Raw genomic sequence first — 20,797 nt, forward strand, 5'->3', positions numbered from 1 at the left:
AAGAAGTTGTTACGATTTCCCTCCCTTAAGGATCTTCCGTACATGATCATTTATGGCATTTTAAAATACATTAATCTGTATAGGATTGTTAAACTTAGGCGATATTGACGAGTCATTTTAGCCCATGTCAAGTACTCTTAAATTGCCCATAGCGCGAGCCCATTCCATACGCCGCTACCCTTTTAGCACACGGCCTAGCCCCATTTTGTGCTGACCACTCACAAATACGTCGAATGTGTGGTACTGCTGGTGCCACTACTACTTCTCGGACGCTGCGTCACGCAAACGCGTCAGTAATGGTCAGCAAAAGCGACTATCAGCAGCCCGACGTACGCAAAGGCGGGCCCGGGGGGGCATGATCGAGAACGAAAGGGGCCCCCACGGCTGCTCAAGGATGTCGAAAAGGAAGTCGAACGCCACCGGCGAGAGCAAATGTGTGATGATAAGAAATAAAATTTTATGAGCTATGAAAGTTGTGATAAGGGCCCGGTCGCTTTCCCTTTTTCGGTCTTATCTTCACATCTCGATCGTGTGAAAGTGCCTTCAGAACCCGTGCCGCTCTCGGCTCCGCTGTTCTTCCCCGGGACGCTATGTGGGGTGGCAAATTTACCATTAAGGGCCTGCTCCGTAGAAGGAAGTAACCGGCCGGCCGATCGGACGCACATGGGAACGACGGATGAGCATAATGTTGCTTCGATATGTGTTGCGCCGCTCGGAACGCGTTCCGCCGGGGTCAGCATTGATGGACCATGGTCATTTATTCGTCCATTTGGTCATTCGCAGCCACCGAACCACTCGGAAAACCATTCCATTTGTGCGTCGGTGCCGGGGTGATGCCGGCCAATGGAGGGAGCATGCAGAAACAACGGTCAAATATTGCGCCGTTCAGCAGATTTTCCTTTTATGGGCCATTTTCATTCTGCTCTTGTGCCTTTCACAGTGCACAGGGTGTGTGTCGGTGTCGGTGTTTGCCAGTGTGAATGTGTGCGTTACCCTTTCCAATTGACTTATTCGAAGTGGATTTCGTTCATGATCCTCATCACGTGCTTGTGCTGTACGCCTAGTATTACGCCTTTTTTTTGCCCTTGCACTCGCCCTCTTTTAACGGATGTTGTTGTATGATGTTCATTTCCCAATGGCATTTTGGTGTGTATGTGTTTTTTTTTTTCTATCAGTTCAGTTTTGTTCTGGCTCTTTATTGTTACTTGCGCATGCATACAGTTTTGCATTCAAAAGGGAGAATTTTTCACATTTTTCATGCGCTTTACATGCGGAGATTGGATGTTTGCGTTTGCAACCATGAACGAACGCGAATTAACGGATCACTTTGATATATAATGCAATCGTCCAAAAAATTCAAATGTGATTCTGGCTGGAATGCATTTGTACGATTCAAACATACCTTTAGGCGAACGTACTTCATCAATATTTTCTTAATTCCCCTTTTCCATGCTACTTTTATGTTTTTTAGTTGTATTTACGTAGTCCCATTCAACCAAACTACCTTGCAGTGCATGTTGCAAACAACAGCAACAAAAACCACACTGCTCATAACGGCATTCACTTATATAGCTACACCATACAAATAACCTTCCCGTCCACCAACCCGTTGGTAATCATAATTTTTCACTACCTTTTCACACGTATGCTGGTGCTGCCGAGTGCGAAGCTGTTAAGCACTGGTAAAAGCTCATAAAGTACCGCCAAAGTCGTCACCCTGCGCCGTTGATGAAGAACGTACTTCTAATGGGACTTTATCGTTGGCAGCGTTCGTTTGCACAGTTTGCCGGCCCCGTTCCGGAACGGTGCAATAGGACGTCCTCACGGGACGTGACGTTTGTCACGATAAGAATATAAAAATTACACATCATTTTCTTCGCGTGTTACTTACACGCGAACCGCGTACGGTTACAATTAATTAAACTTTTTTCTACCCCCACTTGTACTGCGGTGACAGACCGACGGTTCAAAACCAAGCTGACAGCTTGACGATCTTTCAAGGAAAAGTGTTACTTTCAAACGGCATCGTTACGTTTTCCCCCTAGCGACACTAGACTGAGGCAAAAGAGGTGCATGAAGCCAGAATTCACTGAAGAAATTAAATAAAACTAACGGATGGCACAGAAATGTAGCGTACAGGAACCGTAACCGTTGCTGGTGAACACGGCTTAGTTGGACTGTGAGCATCTAACTCAAGTCCCCTTGATTACCTGACATGCCTGAAACAGACGCAATACCACCAAGTCTCATTTCTTTTGCTTTTATGGCACCCGAAAATTCTATAAGCAGCAGAAGAAAAGAGGCACGGTCACAGTGCATGCTTGGGATGCAACGAAATGGCGACGAATTTATTCTCACCACGCACGCAACATGTTCGTGCCACATAATGTGCTATGATGCGGATTTCTTTTGGCATTTTTTCACCTCCGTTTTTTGCATAATCTGTGCTATCCAGACCGGCTCCATTATCAACAGTGGTAATGTTCGAAGCCTTCACCATGCACTACGCAATGAAACATTCTACTTGTAACGAAGCTTTTTGCGAATGATGCAACGCGGTACACCTTTGCAAACCGTTCCCAAAATATTGTACAATCAGAAAGATGGCACAACGAACGATTGTACGCATTTTCCACGTGTTTACGTTTCTGCTGGTGGTGTTTGCGATTTGGATGATCGATTGCAAAGCGCATGATGTAATTATTCTGCGAGGTAGAAAGATTGTTTATTTAACTCTTACCACCGAAGGGTTAGCTGTACAAACGGCAGTGATACACGCGGCCGGGCTCACACGCTTGATCGAGCAGTAATGCTGTGTTTGTTCCGTTTCGGAGCACAGCATAACCACAGCTTAAATGTCGCGTTTCGGGCGGGTCGGGGATGCAAATGCAAACTGCCATGCATCTCCCGGTTGCATGCATGCATGAATGGATGGATGGATGGATGGATGCACGCAGGCAATGAGTGGTTTGTAAAATATTTACTACATGAAGGTAGTGCTCAGCATCCGGGCTCGTTGACATTCGAATGATCGTACTGTATCGGTGAGCTATCTGTCCTCGATGCAGCCGCGTTGTCCAATCGTACGCTATCGGTCTGGTTGAGGTTTTTGGGGGCAGATGAAATGTTACCGGCAGTGATTGATGGTTAATGTTTGTTTTATTTTTTATTTTTTGGGAAATGCTTCACCAACCATAAAATTGTATCGTCAGCCAAACGAAAGGTATACGGTTAGGAAGTTAAATAAATAAAGTCAATTTTCAACGGGCTTACAGATTTGTGGGTTAGTTTCAGTAATGGGACAATTTGTCGTTTATGCCATATTTGCATTTTTGCACTCTGCCAATCGAAATTAACAGGGGTTTCGAATAGTGGAGTGAATGATATCGAACTATTTATTCTTTTAATAAGAGATTCCCATTTTAACAATGTTTTGCTATCTTTTAAAAAATTTAGCATTCGAAAATGTTTGCTGGTAATAAAAATCAATCAACCAACAAATACAGAAATTCCAACCCAAAAAGGTAGAGGTTCAAATGTGATTGTCAAATTAAAGGGTTTTAAATATTGGCACCAAGTAATTTCTCTTTTTAGTTCTATGCTTTCAGTCCAGGTTTTAAAATATCTTCAAAAATACTTTACCTTTTTAATTTATAAAAATACGCGCTTTTGTAACAAAAAGAGCCATTCCAAGATGCGGTTTAATTTGTAGATGATTAAAGTTTCTTTTTAGTAATGATAGGGTTTTGATGAAATTTAAGGAATTTTTAATTTACAGCGCAGGAAATATGTGTTGTTTATCATAATAATTAATATTAACAAGTTTTTTATTATATTTTACTATCTCGATTGTGTGTAGTTGAGAATTTTGAAACATTTCCACTAGAATTATTCTCTTAAGTATAGATAGTATAGCTCAACTGTAGCTATATTAATTAATATAGACTTAATAATATATAGAAGAAGAAAGAAGACTTAATGATATATAGACTCAATTATCAATATTTAATTTTGTGCATATCTTTTAAGCCCTCCCAACTGTTGATTCAATAAAAAAGCCTGAACACAGCCTGAAGAAATGTTCGTTAAGAATGTCTGCCTTTTTTGGGAACGACATGTTTCTTTCCACAACGAAAATAAGCACCACACGGTACTAGCTTGGGCGACCACATTTTACATTAAAATGAATGTCCCCATTCAAACCCACATTCCTCGGAATGATAACGCTTTCATGCGTTTGAATAAATCGAATCGCAATCGCAGTGGCAAAAGCACAGAAACCACGATTCCGAACGGTATGCCATTATTCTCATTAATGCGCCCATTTCTTCTGGTTCGTTTGTATAATGATTGCTCCTCCATGCGTGTACCATGTGACACGCATGACGAGTTTGTCATCACCGCTCACATTCGGCTTCGCTCAAGGGTGACGAAAAGAGGTTGACTGGTAGAGATTTTGCTTGGAAAACAAACGATTCCCGGACGAGAAATAATCAAACACAAAAAAAAGCACACACACCATTCCTTCGTGTACAACCATATCATCAAATGCATGCTGCCACCACCAAATCCAATAAAATATTGCTACCTTATTTTATTCTCCGCCGTTTGACCCTTTTTCGCGCACTGCGCTAGGTTTTGCGGTTGAGCAAACCGAGCTAAGCAAAACGAATGAAACGAATCCAAAACTGGCTACGGGCTCATAATTTTTACGCACGAATGCATCTTAAATGCCATGGCAAGCACGAGCAGTGGCAAGATGGCGTTCAAAGGTGCTCCTGCGGGCGAAGTGGGGCCGAGTTCTAGAGGATGTAGCGAAGTAATAACAGACACTGATCTAGGTTAGGTGTTTGCGAGAGGATTTGGTAAGCGTGCTGGGAAATGTGAAAAGTTAGCGGAAACAGTAAACGTCACAGCTGAATGCTCTAAACACTTTTTATTCTCATGAATAGCCGACAATCATAGGGCCAACGATTGGATTTGACCTGAAACCTAACCCATTTCGGTGTGGGACTAGCCTCGTCGTTCTGGACGAAAAGACGAGTATAAAGCGTCGTTTGTATAACATAGCACATCACGCAACAACACTCTTCTAGCATTTCAGCCTTTTCTAGCTCCATTTTGAGACCAACTAGAGAAACGAGTCATCTCGTCTTCCTCTAAAACAAAAACTATTCCATCTTCGGGACGCTCCCGAAAACCGAATGCGAACCAAACATAGCATTACGGGTTCCGGTTGACATTGCGATACATTGCGACTCGGAGATGTGGGTTACCAAATAATCACCCAAAAACACAACCCTGTGCATAAAGACACTATCGTGTGGCATATAGGATACGTGTGGTATATAGAAAAACGGTGTCAAGCCATGTTACGCTCGTGCATGACTGGGGATCAAACTTTCCCGCAGGACACACCCGTTGATTGACACGTGGTGGTTTTAAGCTTTCATGGATAAACGTTACACGCATGAATCTTTCAGTTAGTTCAGTTTTTCGTTTTATTTTTTGTTGATTTGCTCTTTAAAATCTACACACGCGAAGGGGCCTAGTGGTCGGAACTATGGCGAGGGATTTTGATTCGGGATGCCATGCGTGACGTCACGTGTTTTGGGTTCTTTTTTTTGGGGCAAAAATGGTTCCCGCCGCTGAACGTGGGTTCAACCATACCATCATCCGCTAAACATACATGCAAACGTAGAAATGGTTGAAAATAAAACCCCGAAAAACCTCGACAACAAAAGCTTCGGATGGGAAACAATGTGGAAAATGAAATGACAAGAAGTGAACCAGTTGGATGGAACGAGCGCGTTGGAAAGGGTATTAGCGGAACGAGAAAAACACACCACATAAATACGCCTGATTGCTGCCGAGAAACACATCCGAATTAGACAAACCGGATGTTCCGAAGAACCCCCTTTTTTGTGCAAGAACACAACAGCTACAGAAAGCACGAGGGGCAAGGGAACAAAAAAACGGAGAATCTGTGGTTGTTGGTTGCGTCGGTCGATGTTTCGATCTTCCCGATGCCGTATTTTCGGTCAATCCCATCCACAGAAGGAATCGCTTTCCGAGCGGACGGCTTTTTACCTCTCGGACGTGCTGATATCCTTCTGGCAGTGGTCGGGAAGGATTGTTCGCAAATCCTTCCAAACATTCGAAAGGATCTGTTTCTGCGGTCGGCACCACAACCAAACCCGTTGTAGCTGCGTGATTGCTGTGTTTGCGAGCGTAAAGGATTCCTTTCTTCGCTAGAAGGAACCCAGGAGCGAACTTTTCAGGGGTCCGACTACCACCTTGGGATTGGGATTCGGGGTTGGGTAAGAAAAAAAAGCAGTCAACAACGAAGGGATTAGTTTTTGCGGTGGAAAACTGGACGTACACAGTGGCAGATGATGAGAGACGTACGTCGTACATCCCGGCCGGCCGGCTCCGGCTGCTCCAAAGCTCGACAGATATTTATTATTCAGCTTAAAATCTTGATTAAAATTAGATCCCACGCTCATGCCGGTTCGGACTTCCACTTCAGAGCGGCGTGTGTGGCTGTCGGCCACGATCGAACAAAGATGCTTCAAGATGTTCCCCAATCACACGCGAGTGATTTGAAAGCATATGTGCTCCGAAATACAAATATCACACACAGACACACCAACAGCGTTAAGCCAAGCAAAATGGGCTTAAGATATAGCCGTCCGGTCCCGGGCAAATGTGACTGGTGTGAAGAAGATTTAATCCCACACTCTCGGTAAGAAATATTCGCACCAAGTCTTTTCCAAAGTGGCAATAAGATGCCACACAAGATGTCTGTAGAGAGAGGAGAGGAGCCACCCAGACCCCGACCAAAACACATACACACGGCGAAGTGCGGTACAAACGACCAAAGGAACGTGGTAACTCGCATGCAAATCAGTGCCCGAATAGCATCACGCACGCACGCACGCACGCGAAAGCGACAAACAAGAGTCGCTGCCCGGAAGCAGCGGAAAAGCCCATCCCCGGTGAGCACGCGAGCGACAGGAAATTGAATGAAAATATATGCCCAAAATCATAAACAAATGAAACCGGCCTAATTTAATTTTCTTCCCCATTTCCACATCCACACACGGCACGGCATTCCGAAAACGGGGAGATTTTTGCTTTGATTTTCTTTCCCACTGGTGCGCATCGTGCCGCTGGTCGGTGTCTGTTGGCGATACAAGACAGCCCGATGTGGAGTGGAGTGGTAATGTTTGGGAGAGGATGCGCGAAAGGATGCGAGGAGTGTGGACGATAAAAATGGAATCCTTCGCTGGAAGGGCTGTCATGGCAGTGTTGCCTTAGCAGGATTGGCATCAACTGAGCGTCACCAGGAACTGTCACCGGTTGGATGTGGCTTTCGGGGGCGCGCGTTGGTGAAGGAAATGAAGACATGCCATGGGTTGTGTAATTGTAAAACTAATGCTTTGCCCCACCACACGAACGTTCGGGTGTGCTGAGGCTGTGTCATGCATGTGGAATTGTGGATGCGAAACTTGTCAGCGCTAATCTGCCCGGTACCGAGATGTATGATGTGGATGGGTGATGGCCCGGTGTGAAGGTTATTAGTTGACACTTCGTTGGATGGATTAAGGTGTTTGTCTGTCTGTCACAGCCGAACTTCGCTGTCTTTCAAACGTAATAAATTATTCGGGCATTAAGGAACGACATCAGTGAACTGTAATAGAATTTGAAACTTTTTCTGCGCGACTTAACTGTGTATTAGTGTGTGTGAGAGTTTCTTTACGATTTGAATGAATTATAAACTTGCCCATATTATTTTAAGGAAACTACGAGCGCAGTCTCATACCACTTCAATGTGTACGATATCGCACAGGAATTATTGAACCTTCAATATTTTGTTGAAGAAGCATTTGAGCAACGAAAATGTTTGAACAGATTTTAAATCCTGCCGTTTAATGTTATTTTATTTAACTTGAAAATCCAATCCATTTGGTAAAACAAAAATTAAGGAAAATTGTACCTACTATGACAGCAAGCACTGTTTTGATGGAATTTTGCAACTTGCGCATGCTAAAAGCCAAGTAGTAAAAGCGCTACTTAGAGCATTGACACAAACCCATAATAGGATAATTGATAAGCTCGGCTCTTTTAAAAGAAAAAGCAAACCTGTGCAGTGAAGTAAAATGTTTCTACCACAAAACGAGTGTGTGTGTGTGTGTGGCGATAATGATGAGGTTTTTCGTAGAGTTCGTTCGTTTCACTGGAACGTGGTGCTGTTGCTTATTTCTTGCTTTTTCACAAACCACTTCACCCATACAAGACCGTGCGTTGATATTCAGAGCGAAACCATTCGAAAGTTTCCGGCACTCCCCAAAGTACGTTAACCTCGGCCGGTCAAATGTGGCACGCATCGGCGGCTTCAGCACGTTGGCAACCCAATGCAGGGTCCGTAAACGGACCACCTACCATAATGCGGCGAGAGAATGTACACTGGACGAAGCTACTTTTGTACATGTGTTATGCTAATTTATTCATTCCTCCCATATGGTGTGTGGTGCCGCGAAAGTTCATACTTGGTGGCCAATAGTGGTGAATTTTCGCAGTATATGCAGAGAAGCAGTCTAGAAATGCCAAGTAAAGTGTATACCGACGCGAACAAAAGTTAAAACCACAGCCAATTTAGGAACAATTTCCGAGCAGAAGGTGGTTGGGCGAAACCAGTGCTGGAATGCTGGAAGTACCGAATTGCTAATAAAGAGATGCAACCGAGTGGATCGCACGTCATAGTCAAAAATTGTAAACATCGGTACGTAAAGGATGTCATTAAAGAATAAAAATATTTAAAAAACGGTGATTCACGAAAATTTTTAAAAATATTTGAGTGCTACTTTAATGCATCAATTTTCAAAAAAATATCAAAAAAATAAAATCAAATAATTAAACAGAAAAATTAATTTAATGGAATTATATAACCCAACTGCATCATCCAACATTAGTTCTCCAAAACACTGCTACAAACTCCTATACAATGGAACCTTTTTGTTTCCTGCTAGGCACCTATTGAATTCCTTTTGCAGACAATTTCTAATAGACTTTCCATGAACTCTTGTTGGTCTTCAGTAGGGTCCAGCTAAGGAACCCTACTTAGGACCTAATGGACACCTCTCGCGTTCCTTTGGCCACATACCTGGGCTCCTAGAATTATATTGGAATTCTACTTGAGTTCACCCATTGGAGTCCCGCTGGTTATGCAATAAAAATCTTAACAGTATTATATTGAATGCCTGCTGGATTCCAATTCCAGCATCCACTGGACATGAGAACCGCCTTAAAGCATGCAACAAAAGCTTAAGCCGTCGACTTTAAAGGATGCCTCTTCCAGAAGCTGTCATGCTTCTCCTTGGGCTTTACTCCATTTTGAGTCGCTCCCACTATAATGCATCTCCTGGGACATAATTAACGCGTAATTAGAAAGCTTTATACTCACTGGCACTCACACACCGCTGTTATGCCCATTGCTGCTATTTTTCCATTCGCCGCAACGATCAACCTTCGCGTCTGATAACTGTTCGTGGAAATAATGTAAGTGAACAAGCTGAATAGCGTTAATTTCGCTGCGCACATTTTGGAAGGTTTTCCACCGTTCGCAGACATTTGGTTAACCTGCCCTTCAGTAAGATCGCCACTTGTAATACATCAAATAAATGTACGTTCACAATTGCCAGTTTGATGGTTCGTTAAGCTCGGGAAAGATGAACCATCGCTAGATGGATTACTTTATTATTGGAGTTGGCTTTTGGAGGAGGTGCGCTCCCCAAATCAGTTACGAACCCGCCGGTAAACTTTGGCTCAACCTTCATCAGTGAAATAGTTCATTCAGCGGAATTCTGCTCATCCATCCGGCCGGATGCAGTTTCCCCTTCCGTGGGCCACTTGCAAACTTCGTCCTGTCCGTGCTTCCAGAAAGTTCCTCAAGCTTTGCTTACTTCTCGCGACAGGTGCTTTTTTGCGGGATGTTGTTTTTTGCCCATCGCTCCTTCGTCCAACAAAAGCATCTCGTTAGTCGCGAAAATTAGCTGAAAGTCAAAATTAACTTCCCACAGTGAAAGAAGCAACCATTACGCTCGTGAAGGTGACGATGGTTTGGGTATTTACCACCAGCTAGCAGTGAATTGGCGTAAGATTACCTAGCGACAGGTAAAACAAGCGTGTTGAAGGCTACAGAAAGGTAATCCTTACAACCACGTGGCTGTGGCAACGGGAGGAGCACCATTTCATCTTTGATCATTCTTTTGTCTTTATCTGTGCTTTATTTCTACCATTGCGAGCATCACGACCAAGCTCGGCAAAAGGGGACAAAGTTCCTCTTTCTTCAAATATGTGCGCAATACAGTGCCTGGGAAAACGCTTTGCAGCACGGTTGGCAACTTACGCTAGAAAGCCGATTTGGCTCCAAGATGGAAAAAGTTGAGAATATTCAATCAACCCAAATCTTTAACATAATCTTTTTAGCGAACCCCCCCGATGGACTGTACAACGGTGCGGGTGCACGGGCGCAAAAGCTGCACGCCCTTTGTGGAAGGTTTAAATTTGTCTTGGCAGATAAATTATGATAATAACTTCTGCCATTCAATCCATGGCCAACAGCGTGAGATGAGTCTTGAAAATGGGATCCACCGGTATTGGAGAGCTTTACTTTTGGCGTTTTCGTTACCTTGCTGGTGACTGTTACGACAAGGGCTCGTTCCGGCTTAATCCCTTATTGTCCCGGAGTGTATTATCTCAATGGTTTTCGCTTGCAATCATCGCCTATCTGCCAGCCATGCTAACTTCAGGTGATATAAATTTCATTTGTAATTTTTGGGCGACTTTTCAGGTATTATGTTTTACTTTTTTAAAGGAAATAACGCCACGTCAAGCATAATCAATGCACAAAAACTGAAAAGATCAAGAAATTCGAACAATAACAAAATACCCTAACAAATGAATAAGCTATTGGTAGCTCAGAAGAATAGCAATATTGCTACTGAAGACCAGTATGTCCGTAAAAGAAAAATTTCATATTCTCCCTTAAATCATTAAAACTTTTACACTCCATAACTTAACTATGGACATTCTCTTTTTATGTATGTTGCCATTAAAAAGGTACAATAAACAAACCATTACCCGGCCATCACAATTATGTTGGTTATGAGCACATTAAAATTTTACACTCTCGGCACTTTATTAAACTGCTAAAACTTTAGCACAACTCCCATTCATCGTCCAGTATCGATTGTGCTACAAGTGACGTTCTTTAACCGTTTTACAGCAAATCGATAAAATCAACTGACTCTCCTTGAGCTAACCACACTGACGAGCTGGTATTACCCCACGTAATTCACCATTGTGCCAGTTTTAAAATGATGATTCGCCAATAAATTCGAGCAACGTTCAATGCCTGGAATGCTATAATCAACCTTAAGAACACACATGTAAATCTTTCCACCACCACCCCCCGAAATAAGTGGCACGAGACAAATCGAGTTACACAATTTCAACCAAATCGCTTCCTGTACAGTAAAGTTTCGCCTGATGAAACGTCGCTTTGTTTATCTTGCCAAAGTAAATTAGCAATCAGCATCCGCGCCATCCATCCACTAGCAGCTAAACGAGCCATAAAATAAGCCAATTTTCCACCCCGAAAACGAATCTAAGTCACGAATTTTCCACGCCGGCAGCGTCAGCAATTAGTTTAAGGCGTACGTCGATCATCAAACGCATGGGACGAGCAAATTGGATCTGCAAAGTAAATCTTATTTGCACCGCCCCGCCCGATGCACACACGTGTCCCCCCGGGGGAAAACACGTGTCCCCGGAAAAAGCTTCGTTTGTTTGTTCGTTCGTTCTTTTTTTTCGTTTTGTTTTTCATACATGGATCATTACCAGCGCACATATGTATTCGCACGAAGATCATGCCGAGATTTTGTGCCACCAATTGTGCCCACCCTTGTCCCCATCGTTTGTGCTTTGTTCTGTTTTTGGATTTGGGAGCGAAGAAAAGCCGGAAAAACGTACGCACCCGTCCAAAACCCGACATCCCCGGTACCTGGTGACCCGGGATGCCTTCTCAGTGACGCATGAAACACAGCAGCCTGTGCAAGTGAGGTGGCTTATTTTGATGCGGAATTATTGAATTTGCAAATACTGATTGATTACGGCAAACATCGACCAGTACGCCTTGTCATCGTACCGAGTGGTTGGATTGGGTTTTCTGTGGAGATGGCATCATGGGAGGGATTGAAAAGCGTTCTCTCCTTCTGTTGTTCTTTGGGGCTTTCGGTTTTAGAGAATGATTTTTAGAAAGAGAGTGTGCGTACGTTGGTTGACGATGGTAAGTGGCCCGAGGCAAATGGGGAACGCAAAAGTGACTAATTCGATTTTTCAAATATTGATACACCATCAGCAGGATGGATGGCCTTGCGTGTATCTTACCATTATGGCTTAGTACAATGCGTTCGTGGGAAAGGATAATTGTGTTAGTATTGTTATGGTTTTAACTACGTTTGTTTGTGTTTTTTCCCAAAACTTATTACTGTGAAAGTAATACAAAAAGTGCCGAGTTTTCGAGTTCAAGTGGCAATTTTGGACCCATTTCTAAGCTCCTTTTCTGTGAACTAGAATCTATCGCATTTTCTAGATCTTTTGCTAACTGTAACTGAATTTGGGCATAGTGTTCAGGACGAACATGGGCGAATGAAAAAATCACTCACTTCTTTGTCTGTTGATCTCGAAAACCGATAATTAAAATTTAAAGTTCAAAAATACGAGTTTTCCAATAAAATTGATATATTGTACTCAATATTTATATATTATTTTTTGGTTGAAGTGAAAGTCTTCACAATCATTAAATTAATGTTAATAACATATCCAATAAGGACGTAAATTTCGAACCTCAAACGTGCAAAATGATGTCAAAATTTACGCATTCCATCTTTCACATGGAAGAGCCATCCAGTACAACACCGGATGAAGTACTTTACTGATCATGACCGACACACACACGCCGAGATGGACCATTTTGAGATCCACTGTACGCAAGTGGATCTTCCAGTTGAGTACATCGCATAAAAAAAACTCTCTCCAAAACTCATCCCAACTTCGTTTCCGTCCATCTAAATGGTAAACTTTTCCCATAAACGTTATCATTAATATCCTCGCTGCGGCTACTGCCAGAGTGCGGTGCTCCGGTTGCAGATCCCCCCATTTCAATCGTAGTCCATAGTCAATGGTACCGTTTTCATCGTTTCCATCCCGGAATGGAAAATGTTTCGCTCCCCCCCCCAGGGGGACACTAGAATAAAAAAAAGCTCATAAAAAAAGTCCGGCACATATTATAACTTTCTGGATGTAGCGGCTGAAAATGGCAATGGCGTTCAAAAGGAAAGAGAAGCCATGACAGCCATCGGGAACGTTTCGCACATTACACGAACTGGATGTAGTAAAAAAAAACATGGAATGATTATTTATTTATTTTCCAGTCGTTACTGCTGTAAACACCATGCAAACAATGCAAAAGCAATCGAAATCATTGTAGATCGAATGACCATGGTCGTGACGCTTGGTATGTTGCTATGCTATCCAGCAACGAGTTGGAACTGGGGACCCAAACCAAACGGCATGAAGGATTGCCATAATGTATTCCAAGAATTCATTACATTATTCCTATTCGGAAGCAAACACATGGGATCGGTTAAGCTTTGCATAACATTCACATAATATCGTTCGGTCGCCTCGGCCCTTGGCACCATTCGTCCAGGGCACCAACTGCCATAAGCCAACCACATTAAGGCAATGGATAACAAAATAAAAACAAAATAGAATACAAGAAAAACATCGCCCTTTCCGCAACATGAGACGGTCAGCATCTTTCAAACTTCATTTCACCATCAAGCTTTTCCCACAGTGTGGTCCCCGTGTCCCGTTCGGGTCATAGTGCGTCCGAGCACTATGGTTCTTCCCTTTTAAAGCTCTGCCTATGTGTGCACACTTCATTCGCATCAGGTTTTCGATTAAAGCGATCGAAACCTTCACTCACCTTTCGCTTGCACTCGCAACCCGATGGTGTTGAACCGGAATTTATGATTCCTTCGGGCAGTTTACAGATGAAGCCCATCATAACCAGGGGCCCGGGTGACTACCATCTACACGTGCCCTCAAATGAAGGCTCGCTGATTTTCCCGCCACACCGAAGCGGAGTTATTGGCGTTGGTTAGAGGTTTTTGGGGTTTCCCTGTTCAGGTTGCCGTGTTTTACGACGGATTACGCATTTGGCCTGCGTACACGAAATGCTGGCCTAAGGAGGCCGAAAGCATACTTTCCCTACGGTGTGAGAGACAAAACCGTGCAACGGGCAAAGATTCGTATGTTTTATGGTCTCGTTTGTTTTCCTTAAATTTTACGACCATCCATCAGCGAGTTTCCCGAGCTTACCAGCTCTAAGAGTGAGACAGGGAGGACGGTTTCCTTACTGCGCAAGCGGTACCGTAATGAAGTTCATCACGATATTAGGTGCCAGCACCGTTCGCTGTACAGGTAGGTGAATTTTATGACGGGCTCCCCGGCGGGTAAACCCGGAAGAACTCAGGACGCACTTACGCTCACGCTCATGGCGTTGCATGTCAAACCGTATTTTGACACCTTCCGCTTGTGGAGAATATAGATAAACTTGCCGGGCGGTGCTCATTAAGCCATCAGGCAAGATTGAACGAAACTGTCGCGCTGTCGGTTGCCGGAGTAAACAGGCATTGTTGTGGCGTGAGTTTGCGAGAGATTTGCGCATCCTTCACCCGATTCCTGACGGCATCGATGCTTGATGGCTTTGGCGCTGTTGAAAGTTTGCTTCGTTTAGTAACCAGCGCACGGTTGCGTCTTAATTCCTGCTTAATGCACAACGACACCTTTCGCTTTATGCTGGCTTGCTGATGGTGATGGCCAGCACGGGCGGTGAGATTGTGTGCACCAGACTGGTAAGATGATCTTTACAGCATCAGCCGAGGATTTCAAGCTGATGCTACATGAACTGGGTAGGCACCGGTAAAGCGAATACGTGATCTGTTTTTCCGAAATGGTTCCTCGCCAGAAGATGCTTGCGCTTGTGATGTCTTGGTTATCGAATGGATAGAGTTTCACTAGTAAGAATTCAAGCTTGCTGTAAATATGGAACCGCACCTTTTCTGACGATTCTTTGTTTTTGTAGAAATAAATAAAGTTATCCAAGAGTATAACATCAATCGTCAGTTCGTCAAAATTTCCCAATAAACAACACACATCTTGAATTCGTAACATTTTGAATATTTTATCTCTCCAACCAAACCTTAAATTATATTAAGTTCTGTTTCGGTGTAACTCAAAAACAGCAAACAAAATACATGCTTCAGTCCCGGTTGGAAAACTTGGTGAGTGGTTTACGTGCACAGTCGCAACGTATTTGCATTTGCATCCACTTTTCCTGGTGCGAACCAGGTACCGAGTGCACTGCTGATGTCATTGAGCAAACCAGGTGCAAACTTTTCCAATCAAATTTACGAATGCTAAATCCTGGCACACCGGCACACCAATCCACATCCTGTGCACCCACACACCCACTAAACCAATGATTTTATTATACCCACCGTCACGAAACACGACACAAAAACATTCGTGCAAAAGTTTCGTGAAAAACTGAGGGGGGAGAAAAAATGTGCCGACACTCTAAAAAAAACACCAAACTCACTCAAAAACTCCAAACGAACTAGCCACCGTTGCTGTAATTGAATCAAACCGATTTTCCGACACTTTCCGCGGATTCGAACCTGGCAGCGAATCGCTTTTCCCGTGCCGGACAACTGCACTCTGGCGTTAAATAACTTTCCCGAGTAAACATCTCCTAGCCGGATCGTGTTCCCGCTTTTTTGTGTGTTTTGGGTGAAAATAGTGGAAAACCCAACGGCACGGCTATATGCAGACGCGGTGCGAGTACCTCTTAGTGCGCAAGTGTTACCGATTTCCGAGACTCTATCCGTTAACCAGTTCGATATCGTGCATTAGATTCGTATCAACTTTCTGCCGGCAGTAGTGGGACGCGATCGCGAAAAGCCATTCGCTGCAGCGTTAAACATACGCAAAGGAGGAAGGAAAAAATACAAACGACAATCCCAATCCTTCGAATGCGACGAGTTCGCCCTGAAACAACGGACGGGCGCCACAATACGGCGAAGCAAAACAAATAGACAAAAGTCGCTGATCAAACTGTGGTTTGGTGGGTTAAACGAGTGGAGCAAAAACACTACTTCAAAAAAAATCCCCACCAGATGCAGTTTTCCCGCAACTCCCTAGAATCCCTAAATCAAGTCCTGGAGGCCTGCTGCATGCTACCGTCCAAAATAATCGAAAACTGCAACCACGTTATAGCAGATCTATTACGTGAAACTATTCGGGACGTTCGGGTGTGTCGAAAGACCACAGAATTAAAATTGGGCGTCAAATAAACTGCGCCCTGCCCGTTTGATGGACACTGTGCACTATGGCTGCAAAACGGTGTCCTTCGGCAGGTTCGGAAGCTACATCGCTCATCAACGATGGCTTTCTTGAAGCGTACCAACGTACCAGGTACGGAAAATAAAACAACAGCTAGCCTTCCCCCTCGGTCTATCTGACGGCCATCGGGCAACAGTTGCAGCCGTGAAGAACGATTGATGAAACGCGAATTTTAGCGACTGGTCATTTCGGCGCCAGTGTGTCGGTGTACTGAAACCTCAACTAAAAGGGATCTGTTGTTTGCACCACCGTATCCCTCCGGCGTCGGTGAAACATGGCGTTGCGGCCGATACGTAACAACGTAGGACCAGGTTCATCAGAAAGGATGATGTCCTCGGTGATGATGTTGATAGAGATGCTTTCCTACTATCCGAATATTGCTTCGGCTTGAGAAAAAACGCACACACACTCAGCTCAGCTTCTAAACAATCTGCCGAGTCGATGATTCTGGAGAGCTTTGTTGCGAACGGTTGTGGTATTCGTTTTTGTTGGTATTTATGCTTTTTTTTCACCCAACAGCACCGAAGCCAACGAAAAGGGTAACATTTCGATTGGGGGTTGTTTTTTTTGTCTCCATCACAAATACTTTCCACCACCTCCACAACCGAAACAGGTCGGTCAACTTTCTGGCAGCCTCACGAACGCGTACGCTGTGCTTGAGGTGGAACGAATTGTGAATAACTGAAACTCGTCTACGTTCGCTGGTGGGCAAAGTTTTTTGAAAGCGCGGTAGCGAACGAAAAGCAAAAAAATAACACACCCTCAACACGCAAGGGTCGCTCGCAAGTGGATAAAAATTGCAATTGCATGAAATGCAATTGACATTCGCTTCGCTTGCCGACAGCATGCACATGTTGAGATTGCATATTGTGTTGGAGAGCCGTGAGCTTTTGCACTGTTTTTTTTTCTGCGGGGGGCGAGTTATTAGCGAAATGGGATGCTTCAGAGCTTACTCTAACAACCCTACCAGCGCAGCGAGCTGTGGTAGTGCTGCTGTGGAATGGGGGATTTGGTACGGAGATGTGCTTGTGAAGCTTTTTATTTCGATTCAAAAACACTGTTGGGTGGAACAATTATCGAGCCTATATCTTGACATTTCCAGCTGAAATGGTCATACCGGTTGGATACGTCTCATTTTGCGTTAAAGTATTTAACAACGCCATGATCGATCGCTTTCGAAATGGTAAGCACGTTTAAAGTGTTGGCTCAAGTTTTGTTCCCACTCGACAATCATTAAACTGATTGCAATTATTAACAGACATCAAAACGAGTTAAGCGATCGTTCGGCACACATAACAACAAACCAACTTTGCCTTATGCAAACAACCGACGGAGCAATTTTGGACAGGACAGGAACGGGATGAAGAGGCTATTTTCGATGGAAAATCGTATCGGAAAACTTTTCACGGTGTGCAAAAATGTGTGGGTAAGAGAAAGAGAAAACCATACCGCACGCAGGCTGCCTTTCATCCCGTGCAAAGAGCACTCTTCAGGCGGGTCGAAAAGTTACAGTACACTTCGGCAAAACTTTCTTTCCCTGGCCGTTATTGATTCAATTTTCGAATGCTGCAGCGTGGGATTGTACGTGTAGGGGTGAAAATTCTAAATGCCTTCAAAAAGGAACGCCGAAAACTTTAAAGCAATAATGTTTTAAACATGAAACACGAATATTAACACACACCGTTCTGATCGACGGTAAGAAAACACAAAATCAACTTCATTTCATAAGCAATGTTTTGTTGTTTAAATTCATCCAACTACCATGGATGGTAATTTATTGTGCGTTTTTGTGCGCACTTTGTAAAAGAATTCGCTGCTCTACCGAGACGCAAGACATCCTTGTCAAGGAGTAATGTGTGCGGGACATACTCTCTCCCCAGTTCAGTACATTAATTCACGCAGCGAGCGTGCACCACTAGCTCCACGCTGCCGTGGAATTGGAAAGATAATGATGCTCCATACTCAAAAAAAAAAAACAACTCCTGGTCGATGAGGTGAGAAGTGGTTTTTTCGAAACCATCTCATTTCTGGTTCAGTTTGGCGATTGCTTGCCGATCTGGTTTTTCACAGTTTTTCCATCTCGCCACCATTCATAAGCTACCAATGGATTGGAAAAATAGTAACCAAAGCGTTGTGGCACTACGCAAGCAGCCATTTGCATTCGTTCTACTCGTCCTGCTCGTTTCGTGTCCCTTCCGGAAGTGGTTATAATTTTTTTTCGCTCGCACCATTTTCTCTCTCCGTCTCACTACACCACACGCAGCGGCAGTACAATGACAAAGTCTTCCAGTAAGCGTACCCGAGGAAATGAAAATATAATCTTTCCGCAGCAATTTTCTTTCCTTTCTTTTCGCTTCGCCCCATTCAAATGATCCGCACGGTGATCGCATCGTAACGATAACAATTTGAATAAAGCGAAGCGAATCGACCGGCAGTGAGCGTGCGAGAATGTGTTTGGAAAAGCACAGCAAAGCCAAGCTTTTGTGTTCGGTTTTGGGCCGCGAAAGCGAGCCTGCCAGAACGCAGTTGGTGAGGGAATTTCCTCGTATATTGCAACATTATAAGGTACGCCAGAACCTAATTTTAATTTCGGCAATCATTAAGCTCCACCGTGCCCGTGTGCCTTGGGTTGTGCTGAGAAGCGAGCTGAGGAAAATAATGTGTTTTTTTTTTGTGTGTGTACTTGCTTCATTCACGCTCATCCAGCTGTGTATTCGCTGTTCGCAGCCTTTCTTGCAGGAATAACACGAGCAGCAGCTCGTCGACCAATTTCCCGATTTATGGGTCAGCTTTCTATGATCCATTTCGAATGCGGCCCATTTGAAATGGAGCACTCAGACACACAAAAACCACACCACAATTGCAACCCGCGTGTCAGTACCGGGAGGGGGTGTACCGAATGAATAGAAAAAAAAAACACACCCGGAATGGTTTCTCATAACGAGCTTTCGCCTCCTGCGTGTCCTGAAGGGCGACCGCATCCTCACTCTTCCGCACAGTTCGCTCTGGGCCATCGAGCGCCAGGACGTACTTTTGTTTCCACGGCAGAACAGTAAAACGGAAAAGCCACCCTGGACCCGAACGACGTTTAAAATAAATCGTTCATGTCAGGGTGTATCAATGATTAATTAATTCTTGAGAAACTCATTACCCGAACCGAATTCGAACGGAGCAAGACGAAAGCAATTCCAGCATAAAATCCGATCCGTCCCACCCACAGACCCCCCCATTCAATGCAAGTCCTTTTCTTCGCTTTCGATTCGATTGGGCTATAATATGGGCCCTCCCCGGAATGGGCAGCATTCACAGCATGGCAACGATTGTAGCGCATTCTGCTTTTGCTGAAGGATTGGCTGTCTGCTCAAAATATTTACCATTCCACTTCGGACGGTGCACCGGGTGCCAAAACGGAACCATTTGAATAATGATGGCTATATACGCGAGATACTCTACTGTACCTCTTGGTACCTTTCGCCTGATTTAGTGACCGGAAACTTTTGTGCGGATTATAAATACGCGCACCGTAAATTAAACCTAATCAAGCGGTTCACGGTTTTCGGGAGGCCCTTTCGCTGTGGACTAAATCTTTCGGCTAATGATTAATTTACTTGCTAATGCAAATGCTGGATCGTTGGACTAACGCTGGGTGAGGTTTCGTGTATACGCGTCGGTGGGAATATGCTGGAGTGGGAAACTCTTTGTGGGACACTTTGTAACAAGCATTTAATTTGTCAATCATAAGTTCACTCCGATAGAAGATTATTAATCTGATGATGTACGTCAAAAGCGGAGGACTATTCATCGGCAGTTGAAATAATTATGTAATTATGTAAAAATGCTAAACAACAATTCAAGTCAAGTGGAAAAATAGATTCGAACATTCTACTTCGATGTCCTATATTTTCTGCCAACCACATCCTAAATGCCATTAAGAAATGTGGAGATAATTGAATAATATAAATTTACATAAAAATACCATAGTCTCTCGGGTGTTTCTTCGAGCTGCTGCTCATCGTTTCGACCAAAACACGAACACATATACACAAACGTTGCGCACATACACAAGGATTACATTCTTTGCCGCTTGCCAGAGACCAGATGCCGTCAGGCGACCCCCACCCAAAAGCCCATCGCTAATCTTACCAGCCTGGATATTGTTGGAGCCTGGTGCATGCTGGCAGACGGCCAGGCATCTTGCCGTATACTTTTTCTTTCCTCTTTTTTTTAATTTAAAACTTTACCTTTGCCTTGGCCCTTGCCA

At 43.9% G+C, this 20,797-nt stretch overlaps 1 protein-coding gene across 1 annotated transcript in view; it reads left to right on the forward strand.

The window, feature by feature from the left end:
- LOC128299244 (uncharacterized) overlaps positions 1–20,797 on the forward strand; it is a 95,380-nt gene that overhangs the window by 14,948 nt on the left and 59,635 nt on the right. The window lies entirely within an intron of this gene.

This window comes from Anopheles moucheti, chromosome 2 (genome assembly GCF_943734755.1).
Source record: "Anopheles moucheti chromosome 2, idAnoMoucSN_F20_07, whole genome shotgun sequence".
Taxonomy (NCBI): Eukaryota; Metazoa; Arthropoda; class Insecta; order Diptera; family Culicidae; genus Anopheles; species Anopheles moucheti.